Source organism: Vanessa cardui, chromosome 10 (assembly GCF_905220365.1).
Source record: "Vanessa cardui chromosome 10, ilVanCard2.1, whole genome shotgun sequence".
Classification (NCBI taxonomy): domain Eukaryota; kingdom Metazoa; phylum Arthropoda; class Insecta; order Lepidoptera; family Nymphalidae; genus Vanessa; species Vanessa cardui.
Genome location: NC_061132.1, coordinates 2,545,708 through 2,558,287, shown reverse-complemented (window position 1 = coordinate 2,558,287; position 12,580 = coordinate 2,545,708). Strand labels below are relative to the sequence as shown.

At 33.2% G+C, this 12,580-nt stretch overlaps 1 pseudogene; it reads left to right on the top strand.

The window, feature by feature from the left end:
* The window catches only part of LOC124533264, a 97,642-nt pseudogene that overhangs the window by 46,080 nt on the left and 38,982 nt on the right, over window positions 1–12,580 (top strand).

Below are 12,580 nucleotides of genomic sequence, written 5' to 3'. Positions count from 1 at the left end.
GTAGCTAGTTGATTATAATATTCGACTATGATAATTACATAAACATAACCACATTACGGAAGGTGACTCAAATATCCAAATAACTTATAAATAAAAGATTCGACCGAGTATCGCTAACGTGCTCCTCAGAATTGTTCCGTTCCCTTCCGTTCCGTTACTTTGTCATGGATCCTGTGCTCAGAACCTTACCAAACTTTCACCAAATTACCCTTGAAGTATATATTTTATAATAAAAAAAGAATTATCAAAATTGGTTAACGTGATTTTCAGTTATTCACCTATTAGTCGCGCATATACATAATGCAATTTTAAGACTTATGTCGTTTTCACATGGATACCATCATCGGAAAAAAAAAATAAAAAAAATGGGACCCCACGGGAAGCACTACCTTTCAAACAAAAAAAAAATTATCAAAATCGGTCCACCCAGTAAAAAGTTATGAGGTAACAAACACAAAAAAAAAAAAAAAAAAAAAAAAAAAAATACAGACGAATTGATAACCTCCTCCTTTTGGAAGTCGGTTGAAAAAAAAACATGTTGCATGTTATCTTTAATAAATTTTGAAATAATTGAGTAAATTCAAAATATCCCTAGACAATGTTGATGTGTGTACTTTGCATATAAATACATAATATATTGCTATTTCGCGAATGATATGTGGAAAACTTTCTTCTGCGCCTATTTTTAAAACAAGTAAGAAAATTTACAAGATTTTTTAGATCTATTCTACACGTATAATGAAATCGTAACTGATCGAAATATGTATATAATTATTTAGAACAAATATCAGGGGGTATTTATTAACGCAATAGATCATATAACTATGATTTTTGTCTGTTTATCTGTTCGTTTTTTTAATCTATTTGGATGCGGTTTTGACTCATGTATTGTTGCAACTTTGGAATAAAATATTGCGTTTGTTTTATTCAGACCGGTTCGCAAATAACAATGATACGATTTAAAGAAAATATATCTAACTATTTATTGAAAAGTTATCGTCAAATTGATTTGATTGTCACTTTGGTTAACTATAATCTTTAAAACCGTATGATGAAAGGTTAGGATATGATTTTGTTGGATAGAAGAATATGTTATAAAATCAAAATCAAAATCTACCACCGGTTCGGTACCAGCTTGAGAAGAACCAGCGAAAGAAACTCAGCAATATTTTTAAATAACATTTTTTATAACTACTCATAGTATAACTTCATACAATAACAATGAATATGTATTCGTTATTTGAAACAGCCTCGATGTGGTCGTCTTAACCACCGACTCCAAATATAACAATAATTATAACTACATGATATAATCGTTAATCAACTTTTAAGTAGTCTAATATTTTTCATTTCATTTAACTTAGGAAGACTCTAAAAAATATGTTGATTACGCAATTATTTTTATTACTTTTTCGTGCATATTCATTTGTTTTAAAATAGTGTTTTGTTTGAAGTCGGTTTTTCTTTTTGTTAATTTTTTTATTTATTTTTTGATTTTAAGTGAAGCTGATGCTGACTAACTAATTTTTTTTAATATGGATGGATTAAGCGTTCCGTTTATATGAGTCAGAAACTACTTCGAGAACAACTTCAAAGGAAACTTGCGAATAAAGCAAAAATAGACTTTCGAAAATGCGGATTTAATACGTCACGCGGCGTAAACTACAAGGATCCCTCGAATGAGCTGTAATCGAACTCAGCAAAAAAACTTTGAAAAAGACCAACTATATTTCGTACATCATATGACATCACATCACATACACAAAATTTGATTAAAGATAGTAAGAAATTCTGCCCCATATCGCACCCTAACTGCGAGCCGTATAGGAGTTCCATCACTACATAGTATAAAACAAAGTCGCTTTCTCTGTCCCTATATCTTTAAATCTACGCAACGGATTTTGATGCGGTTTTTTTTAAAAGATAGTGTGATTCAAGGGGAAGGTTTGTGTATATCATACATGAACAATATAGTAAAGAAACACTGATAATTTTAGAAGTTTGCGATGTGATGTCGTATATAAACAAATTCTGTAGTATATTTAGTATCAGTATTGCACCCGTGCGAAGCCGGGGTGGGTAGGTAGTTGATTATAATATTCGACTATGATAATTACATAAACATAACCACATTACGGAAGGTGGCTCAATCATCCAAATAACCTATAAATAAAAGTTTCGACCGAATATCGCTAACGTGCTCCTCAGAATTGTTCCGTTCCCTTCCGTTCCGTTACTTTGTCATGGATCCTATGCTCAGAATCTTACCAAACTTTCACCAAACTACTCTTCAAGTATATATTTTATAATAAAAAAAGAGTCATCAAAATTGGTTAACGTGATTTTCAGTTATTCACCTATTTGTCGCGCATATACATAATGCAAATTTAAGACTTATGTCGTTTTCATACGGATACCATCATCGGAAAAAAATAAAATTGAAGGTAACAAACATAAAAAAAATACAGAACAATTGATAACCTCCTCCTTTTTGAAGTCGGTTGAAAAAGATTTATGGATCAATACCTGCATCGAGGATTACTTGTATTTGCCACAAACTGATCAAGAAATGTATCACTCGAAAGAAAAAATATCCTGCGATTGCAATAAAAATTTTGTAATTCGATTTTAGTAATATTTTCTTCTTCAAAATATTTTGTAATTTTGCATCAATCTGCAAATAATATAAAATATTTTTATGCGATTGAAAAACCAAAATCGATTTCATTTATTAGTCTGACGCTATTAAGTTTTATACATTTGTTATTAATTCTTTTGTCTCACATACCCCCAGAGCTCGCTTTAAGTCTTAATGGGAATGGTACAGGCCGAGGTAACACGAGGCACAAGACAACCAAAACCTTTTTTTTTAAAATAGCAATAGTAGCATCATATTGAGCGTGCTTCAGATAATGTTTTTGGCTAAACAATAAACATTCATTGTCCATATGGTTTGACGAATGGTTGAATAATAATGAATAAAAAAAATACTATCATATAAATATTACCTGATTGAGCTTTTTGAAGTCATTGCCCATACTAGTCATTCTCGCCGGAGCACTGAATACTCCTATCATAGTCTGTGCAGAGAGTACAGTTACCACACATAATTTAATTAATTTATCTGCTATAAGACCCTTAGAGACAATCATCATAGAAAATTCGGCAATGCACGTTAAACAGAAAAGCCCTAGAATAACAAATATAAACATCGTTAAAGTTAAGGATTCCATGATTCTGCACCAATTATTAGCATTAATAGAGAGGCCAATACCGTTTATTATCATAAAAACTCTTCCCAATATTACCAAAGGGCGCGAGACTTGGAATTCCGGCGCATACTTGACGGGAGCGATGCCTACCGGGCGCGAGATCTTCAGCAACAACCCCATCGCGCCGTGGTCCATTGCTGCAGTACTGGACAGCTTTCGCGCAACAAACTAATGTAGTTCTCACTTTCAAAGTCGTAACAACAAAATGAACGAGACGCACATCATTATCGGAAGTAAATATCGTTAGCGTCCCAACTTATGACGTCAGTCATAGATAAATAGAGTTATTCCATACGCTCAATATTTTATCACTAATGGATATGTCTTTATATGTAGAATTAGATAAACTATATGTCTTTATAAGCGATTTTCTTGTTGTTTTTTTTATAGCTATTAAGCAACAAATGTGTAACCGATAACTAGTATAGGCCGCGTTCTCCCTTGCTAGCTTTTATTGGCTGCTCGTCGGGTAAAGGAATAAAAAACAACGTCCCATGTTGTAGTTTAAACTCGCTTCCTAACTAATTTCATCGAATGCGGTGCAGTCCTTTGACCGTGAAAGAACAGCAGACAGACAGACAGGTTTTAGCATTAATTATAGTGTTCGTTTAATGTTTTCAAAAGCATTAATATTCAATATATCTGATTTTAGAGTTGTGATATGAATATAATTATAGGCATCTGAACGCAGGGTTATACTTTATTTCAGTCAATTTATTTAAATGTCTCTTTAATAAGAATAATGTAACTGCTTTTATAACAATATTTTTACTAAAAATAGATATAGTAGACCTAGCCACATTCTACGCGGCGTCTATTTATTCTATTATATATTTTATTCTATTTATTCTATTATATATGAGTCATTCTCATATTATTTCTTGTCAATGGACCACTGTCATACGTGATGGTAAGCACTGATTTGGTCTCGGAGAGAACGTGAAGGCTCTGAAGGATTTGTTACGTAAGGAGTACGAGGCAGGCAGGCAGTTTCATTTTAGTATTCAAGATATAAGTTAATTAATTTTGAGGTAAGAATTACAAGATGCGTCCGTGGTATCCCAAGAACGGAGTATTGCCTCGCAATGGAAGTGGTAGTAGGATAGGGGAATATCCATTCTCAGCTCTTTCACTTCTACCCTCGTGTGATCGGATTTAGAAGAGACCACCCAATCGCCGGTAATCCTTTGGAAACTTACCCATAGTAAATTATTGCTAAATAATAACCCGTATTTTCTAAGTTTTATTTATTTTTCCCAAGCGATGTTGGGTTTTTCAATCCTTATTGTATTACACAACAAAAACGCTCAATAAGAAATCAGACCACAAATCTGCTTGATTATTTTTATTTAACATTCGAAAAACAAGTGACAAACGTATTATACATCAAATTATAATTCAGACATTAGCTGAATTATTATCAGATAACAACATTTACTGGATGCAGGAAAAGGAGGAGAAACGTTCTTCAAAACTTTGGACATATTTATGTTTTCACTTGAAGGAATTGCAATAACACGATCGTGTACGAGATAAAGACGCTGAGGATAGTCAGCGGCAGCGACGAGTTGACGGCGAACAGGCGCCAGACGGTGAACTTCACCGGACGAAGATCCAGGAATTTTATTCCATCCAAAATCTTCTGCCGTAATGCAGCACCTGAAAGTAAAAACGTATTTGTAATATAACACTTTTTTAGATCTATCTGCGAAATATAATATATTTTAAATTTGAAAAAAACTCTTGGACCAATATCTTCGAAGGTACGAACAGCTTCAGAACCACAAATAACTTACTCAGCTATGTATGAGAATAAAACACCGTGCTCCTGGTTTTCCCTGAGCGGGCGAGCGCGTCTGTTGAGAATGTCTGGCTTCACCGAAATCAGAGCTGTTGCCCAATATTGCTTAAGAAATAAGAAATTGATATTTAAGAATCTTACTGTGGCATATTCTGAGTTGTTTCGTCAAATTATGTTTTATCTTTTCTGCTTCTGCGCTGGCTAACTCTCCAAACAAAGCCGGAAGTAAAGATAGGAATATATTCATAAAAAATTCCAACACAATAATAATCTTGCCCTGTTAAAGAAATACCTAAATATTATTTTTACTAAACTTGTATATCACAGTTTAATGTTATTGTTCTGGCTATGAATTATGTCTATCAAGACATAATGTCCTGTAATGAGGCATGTGTAGTTATATACTTTAGCTATTGTAAATAAATATCTGTTCTGCAAAAAGTAATCTTAACCACAAAATAAAATTTTAAAATTAAATCTCTTTAACAGACGAAGATTTAATAAAAATCTATCAAAATATACTATATTTAAGTAGGCTTTTCAATTATCATTTAATAACTATTTTAGGCGAAGTTAGCCGTTTCGGAAAGTAGCTTCTACCAAGAAGATCCGGTAAAAAACTCAGTAGTTTTTTAAGATTTAAAAATACAGTCATTTTAGTTAATTACAATACTTAAATTGCATACTTATAATGTATGTAATTTATCTAAAATCAACAAGTGTTAATTCCACGCTTTTTAATCATCTGCATAATCTTTCACTTAAAAATTTCTTAAAAATTTCTCTGAAATTTTATTAAAGAAACGGATTAAAACCTAGCCAAGAAGGATTTATTGACTTTGCGAAGTCGGAAACTTGGCGTTATAAGTTTATCCTTACTTCTTGTGCACATACAATGATTATCACAGATGTTATCAAAGTGATCAATGTTAATCGTTGTTGTCAAGGTGTCTGAGGTGTCCCAACTCGTTCAACAGTTCACAATCTCGCGAGATAATGTAACGTTATCACCAAGTTTGCACTGACGTATAATATTTCTATACTTACTTGCGTTTGCAGTACATTCCGACTAATAAGATCGGTAAAAACTAGTAAAACTGAAAAATAAAATGGCAAGTTGAACACCATCTGAAAAACGTTAATAACTATAAACACTTAAATGTTAAAGTGTAGGAATTCGTGCCAGTGACATTTTTACAGGACAGAAAAATATGAGTAAGAAGTTGCCATGACCTGCTGTGTTATTCTTTACGAAGTCACTCGATAAATGAGAAGGGACTTCCGTTGATAAGCTATTATGATGCGTGTTTTAATTAAATGTCAGAAATCGAGTCATTACTAAGCTGAATCTTAGATTCAAGGGTTTGAGGGCTATTAGACCCAAAACGGACACAAGTTTTCACGTTAAAAGAAAGCTCAAAGCCAAGTTATTGTTTTTTAAAAACGTCCATAGATGGTGGCATTCACTTTCCATCAGGTGAGCCTGAAATATATACATATATGTAGTGTCGCATAACACTTTTTAGCATTACACGAATGCGTTCTGTAGTAGGTTTTAATTCGATAAAATTGGATAATAGCTATCTTCCTTACCAAGAGCTTCGTCGCGTGGCCGATATTTTTGTTGTTATCTAATATGTTTTTATAAGCGCTCAAATGATCAGTTAGAGTCGTGAGCATCGCGTCGTGTTCTTCATTGCCGCTGTGTGATACAACAGAAAAACTATCCATTGTTCTCCTTAATAATCTCATACGAATCCACAATATTTCGAACATTAAGATGGCGGTGATATGACTTAAATTTACCGACGTTAACATTAGTAGAAAGCCCCAAATAAGACGGTTGACAAACTCGTTTGGAAAAGTGATTAATATTGTTGTCCGTACGATACGAAATAAGATAACAAATATGAACATGACAAAAGAAAAGAGAACTTTAAAATTTTCTTCTTCGACAAACGTTGAGTTATGTATTTTGCCTATTCCTTCCATATAATCGAAAAAATATTCGCCGTCGGTTAGAACTGATACTAAATTTGTGAAAATAAAAGGTACAAGGTTTAAGATAAGCGGCATGTTTAGGTAATTTTGCTTTAATAATAAATACATATGCTCACATAAATACGTTAGTATGATTACAAAAGTAAAACAATAGATCTTAGCAATAACAGTAAAGGCTAAACACTTGTGGACTTTCGAATATAATCCAAAAAGCAGACGAGTGTACATGATTATATTTATCATAGTGTAATGTTTCTCCGGCAACGTGTCAGAAATTTGAATATCCATTGTGGGAAAACCTCTCGGACCAGTAGTTCCGATACGACAATGTTAATAATGACAAACCGGCTCTTTTATTGTCATGAATATCTTCAATACAATTTATTATTAAATTCAAATATCAATATCACACAACCAGCTTACAGTCCCGACATCATCGCACCGGTTAATATATTACTTTATATTATTTGCACATGTTTTTTATTGAAATTAAATCTCTTACTGGTTTTATCTATGAGAATTAAAAATAGTACAAATCATATCCGCGTGGAAGGGTGAAAATAACTTAATTTGATTCGATCTTTCAGGCGATGGTTAATATTATAAACTTTATATACAAATAACATTGAATGATACACTTACTTAAATTATCATTTTAAATAAAAGTAGTTTCGTATAAAAAGTAAAGCAATCTATTTGATGGATGAATGCTGTAGGTAGATAGGTACTAGTTAATTATTAAAACATTTGAATACATTTACAAATAGCATAAGTATTAAATTGATTACTTTTACAAAAATAAACGAGATTGGGAGCGATGGAATAACAGATTTGGAAAGTAATGTTTTCAAAAACTTTATTGATGTTTACGAAAAACTGCTCGCCTAAATTCAAACTATAAATACTAGAATCTGAAAACAAAATAAAATGTAAACTAATGATAAATTCGCTTGCAAGTTAGCAGGTTCACCTGCGGCTTGACACATGCTAAATTAATAAAATTTTACCTATAATAGTTTAATGTATAATAGAACACACGAATCCATCCAGTTTAGGGCCCTTGAGGGATAAAATAAAAAAAGTAAAATAAGTGGCCTATGTTCTTCAATGGGGTTCAAACTATTTCCATTTCAAATTTCATTTAAATCGGTACAGCGGTTTAAATGTGAAGAGGTAAGAGCCTGTCTGTTACCTAAATGTATGTAATAAAAGTAAAGTACCTAAGGTATGTTTGTAAGCGAAATAAGCTGAAAAAAAAAACTATTTTGAATATATATTTAATTATCATATACAAGGCGTTATTAGCATACAAATTAATTCAGGTTACCTCATCAAAAGCTACAAAATTTATCACACCAGATAAACGAATGGGTAGGGTACTCCTAATAAATAATTTAAAATGACAGTGATAACGTGATGTTTATTTCATTTACCTCACCATTTTTGTATCTAGAGTATTGAATGTAAATAAAATTTTGTACGCGCAATAAAACAAAATTGGATTAAATTTTTGTCATTAAAAGCCAATCACTTTGTTGGTCATTAAATAACTTGATTTGCCTAGTTTTAGTGCTATGCGACATACCTTCGGGTAACAGCGGGTGTTCAGTCTATGACCTGTTGCAAATCAGCAATCACTGCTATAAGTACGATAGTACCATAGACACCGTACACAAAGGCCGAGCATACGGAACAAAGTTGTGTCTGAAATCAAGTCGTTGTAAAAAAAGTCTGTTTTTTTAATTATTTATGTCATGTTTCATGATACACACACATTGCATTGTCTATCGATATCAATCTTTGTCAATCGATATATAGAATAACTATTTTAGTATTATATTCAGTTGCACTGTAATTATAGTTTTTCCTGATACATTTTAATAACTACTGTTTGCTTAGTGGTTGAAATCTATCATCAACATTATTTAAGACAAAGTATTTTAGTCCAATTCAATTAATGGTCGTTAATTCTCCTAAATTAAAAACACAAGGATATTTTAATTATAGTTAAAAGAATAACCGTCTTCACGGATTTTAAGGTTTCGCATGATTGAATTGCAAAACCACAATCGTATATGAGATAAAGACGCTGAGCATAGTCAACAGTAGCGAAGAGTTGACGGCGAACAGGCGCCAGACGGTGAACTTCACCGGACAAAGTTCCAGGAATTTTATTCCATCCAAAATCGTATTCCGTAGTTCATAGTCTGAAAAAGAAAGTGAATTTGTAATATCATGGGCTTCAGAATTTACAACCATTATCTTTTCCACATAAACGTTGGATTCAAGTGAAAGTTATATATATTTTTTGTGAACCATTTTTCAAGCCCTAGCTGCTTTTTATGTTTACAAACTTGATGATTAAAATATCATTTGCGCCTTAATAAACTTACTGTTGCATATCCTAGATTGATTGGCCAATATATTTTTAATCTTTTTCGCTTCTGCGCTGGCTAACTCTCCAAATGCAGTTGGAATACAAAATAAAATGATATTAAGTACTAATTCAGTTGTCATATTAATGGATGCCTGTAAATAAAACATGTTTTGAATAGCTGATAATGAAACTGAAGTGATTTTAGCAGTATTTGAGGATTTTGCCGTATCGAGTGAAAATATACTGTCAGGAGACGGCCAGTACTTTCTTGAAATTGTGTCATACCCTTACTTATAAAGTCTGTGAAAATTAGCAAAACTAAAAAACAAATCGGCAAGTGAAATATCATCTGAAAAGTATAAATTTTACCCAATTATATTGACAAATATTAAAATATCGAAAAGCAAATATTTAGCACAAGATTAATATATGAATTTATGTAAAACTCGAAGATTTCAATGTGCAAGTATTTCTTAAATTTAAGTATCCGAACGGATACAAGTAACGTTTGAATATGACCCGTAGTTATCCGGACTATTTGACTACAAAACCATTAACATTTGACTACATAATATGCTAACTGATATCTGTATACAATAACTGCCGTGATCTCCTTACCAATAATTTTGCTGCGTGGCCGATATTTTTCTAATTATCTAATATATTTTTATAAGTTAACAAATTTTCCTTCAAGATCGTGGTGACCACAGAAATTTGTCCTATGTCGTCACCACATAATACGCTGGGAAAACTTTCCATTGATTTTCTCAGCGATTTTAGACGAATCCACAATATTTCAAACATTAGGATCCGCGTCATGTGACTTAGATGTATTGATAGTAACATTAGGAATTCGAATTTAAGCTGTCTACCGTAAAAATCGTAATTCAAAATCAATAATGTGACTACACGAGCAATGCGATACAAAAGAATAAAAATGAAGAAAACAAAAGAAAAATGTGCTTCAAAGTTTTCTTCTTTACCATATTCCAAATGATCGGCTTTGTCAAAACCTTTTAAGTATTCGAAGAAATATTCGCCGTCGGTCAGAACTGATACTAAGATCGAGAAATTAAAAGTAAACAGTTTTGTGAGAAATGGTATGTACAAATTTTCTTGCTTTAAATGAAAATATCGATCCTTACAGAGATATGTTGCAATGATTGCAAAAGTGACGCAATAGATCTTGGCAACAACAGTAAAAGCTAGACTGTTGTGGACTTTCGAATACAATCCACATACATCATAGCATTACGTTTCGTGGGCAACGTATGAGAGACTTGAATATCCATTATGGAAAAAACCTTTCAGAGTAGTAGTTCCGACGCGACAATTTTAATAATGATAAAAACAGGTGCTTTTTGTGGACATGAATATTTTCAATATAATTTACTTTTAATTTTAACCATATCCATTATAGAAACTAGCATAATTTACTTTAATAAGATTTTAATATTACAACAAAATCCTCCGAATACTACAAAAAAAAAAAAAAATGCTATAATCAGAAACTGAGGGCATTTTCTTTGATAATTTTGTGTATTCTTTTGTAGTTCAAACCCAGGCTAGCCCCACTACATATATGTGCTTAATTTGTGTTTATAATTCATTTCGTGCTCAGCTGTGAAGAAAAACATCGTCAGGAAACCTGCATGTGCCTAACTTCATCGAAATTCTACCACATGTGCATTCAACCTACCCGCATTGGAACAGCGTGGTGTATTATGTCCCAAACCCTCTCCTTAATAGAAGAGCAGGCTTTAGCCCAGCATTGGGAAATTTACGGGCAGTTACTTTACTTTTATTTTTTACACCGACTGAACACTTAGTGATACGAATTCGACATACAGACGATTGTCTCATGTCAAGAAACAATGCTTGTTTATTTTTATATCGCTTTTACATGATACCGTGGATGTTCAAACTCTGGGTTAATGTTCGACAATATAATTACAACTTAAATCAAGTATGTAATGTATTAACTATTTACTTTCTTTCACTTCTAATTAGTAAATTCCAGTAATACCTAATATCTACGACTTCTTTACATGGTTAGTATAAAGCAAAGTCGCTTTTTCTGTCCCTATGTCCCTTTGTACGCTTAAATCTTTAAAACTACTCAACTGATGTTGATGTGGTTTTTTTTTAATAGATAGAGTGATTCGAGAGGAAGGTTTTTGTATAAAATACATAGACAATATAGTTACTTGGTGGGAGGGCTTAGTGCAAGCCCGTCTGGGTAGGTACCACCCACTCATCGGTTATTTTACCGCCAAATACCAGTACTTAGTATTGTTGTGTTCTGGTTTGAAGGGTGAGTGAGCCAGTGTAACTACAGACATAAGGGACATGACATCTTAGTTCCCAAGGTTGGAGGCATATTGACGATGTAAGGAATTGTAAAATTTCTTACAGCGTCATTGTCTATGGGTGATGGTCACCACTTACCATTAGGTGGCCCATATGCTCGTCCGCCAAACTATATCCTAAAAAAAAGTAGCACTGATAATTTTAAAACTTTCTAATGTGATGTCGTAAATTTATAATTTTTTTTGCGATTACATTGTAAACGCTGGCTGAACCCTAATAGATAGATCAAAATAATGTAGTACAGAATTGTACACCTCAAAAATGTCTACAAAAAAGTCGAGAGATTGGTGCACCTCCCTTCAGGAACACGTGCGTTCTGGTCTCTCGCTAAGGCTGTCTTAAGGAATTTCTGTCACCCTTCCTTTCCATCTCTGCACAGGGAAGGTGAGTCGTTAGCTCATACCACGAAAAAGAAAGCTGATCTTTTAGGTTCTCTCTTTGCGTCGAACTCGACTCTGGATGACCAAGGTAAATCTCCACCAACAATTCCGCGGTGTGATAGCACGATGCCGGAGTTGCAGTTGGCAAAGCACTTCTTTCCTTGGATATTCATAAGTCGAGTGGACCCGATGGCATCCCTCGAATCGTGCTACGGACATGTGCTCCCGAGTTAGCACTGGTCTTTTCCGGCAATTCTACACATTAGGCATCGTCCCGGACTCCTGGAAGACTGCTTTGATGCACCCGATCCCTTTAAAAAGGGAACCGCTCAGATCCGTCCAATTATAGGCCTATAGCCATCACCTCCTTGTTCTCCGA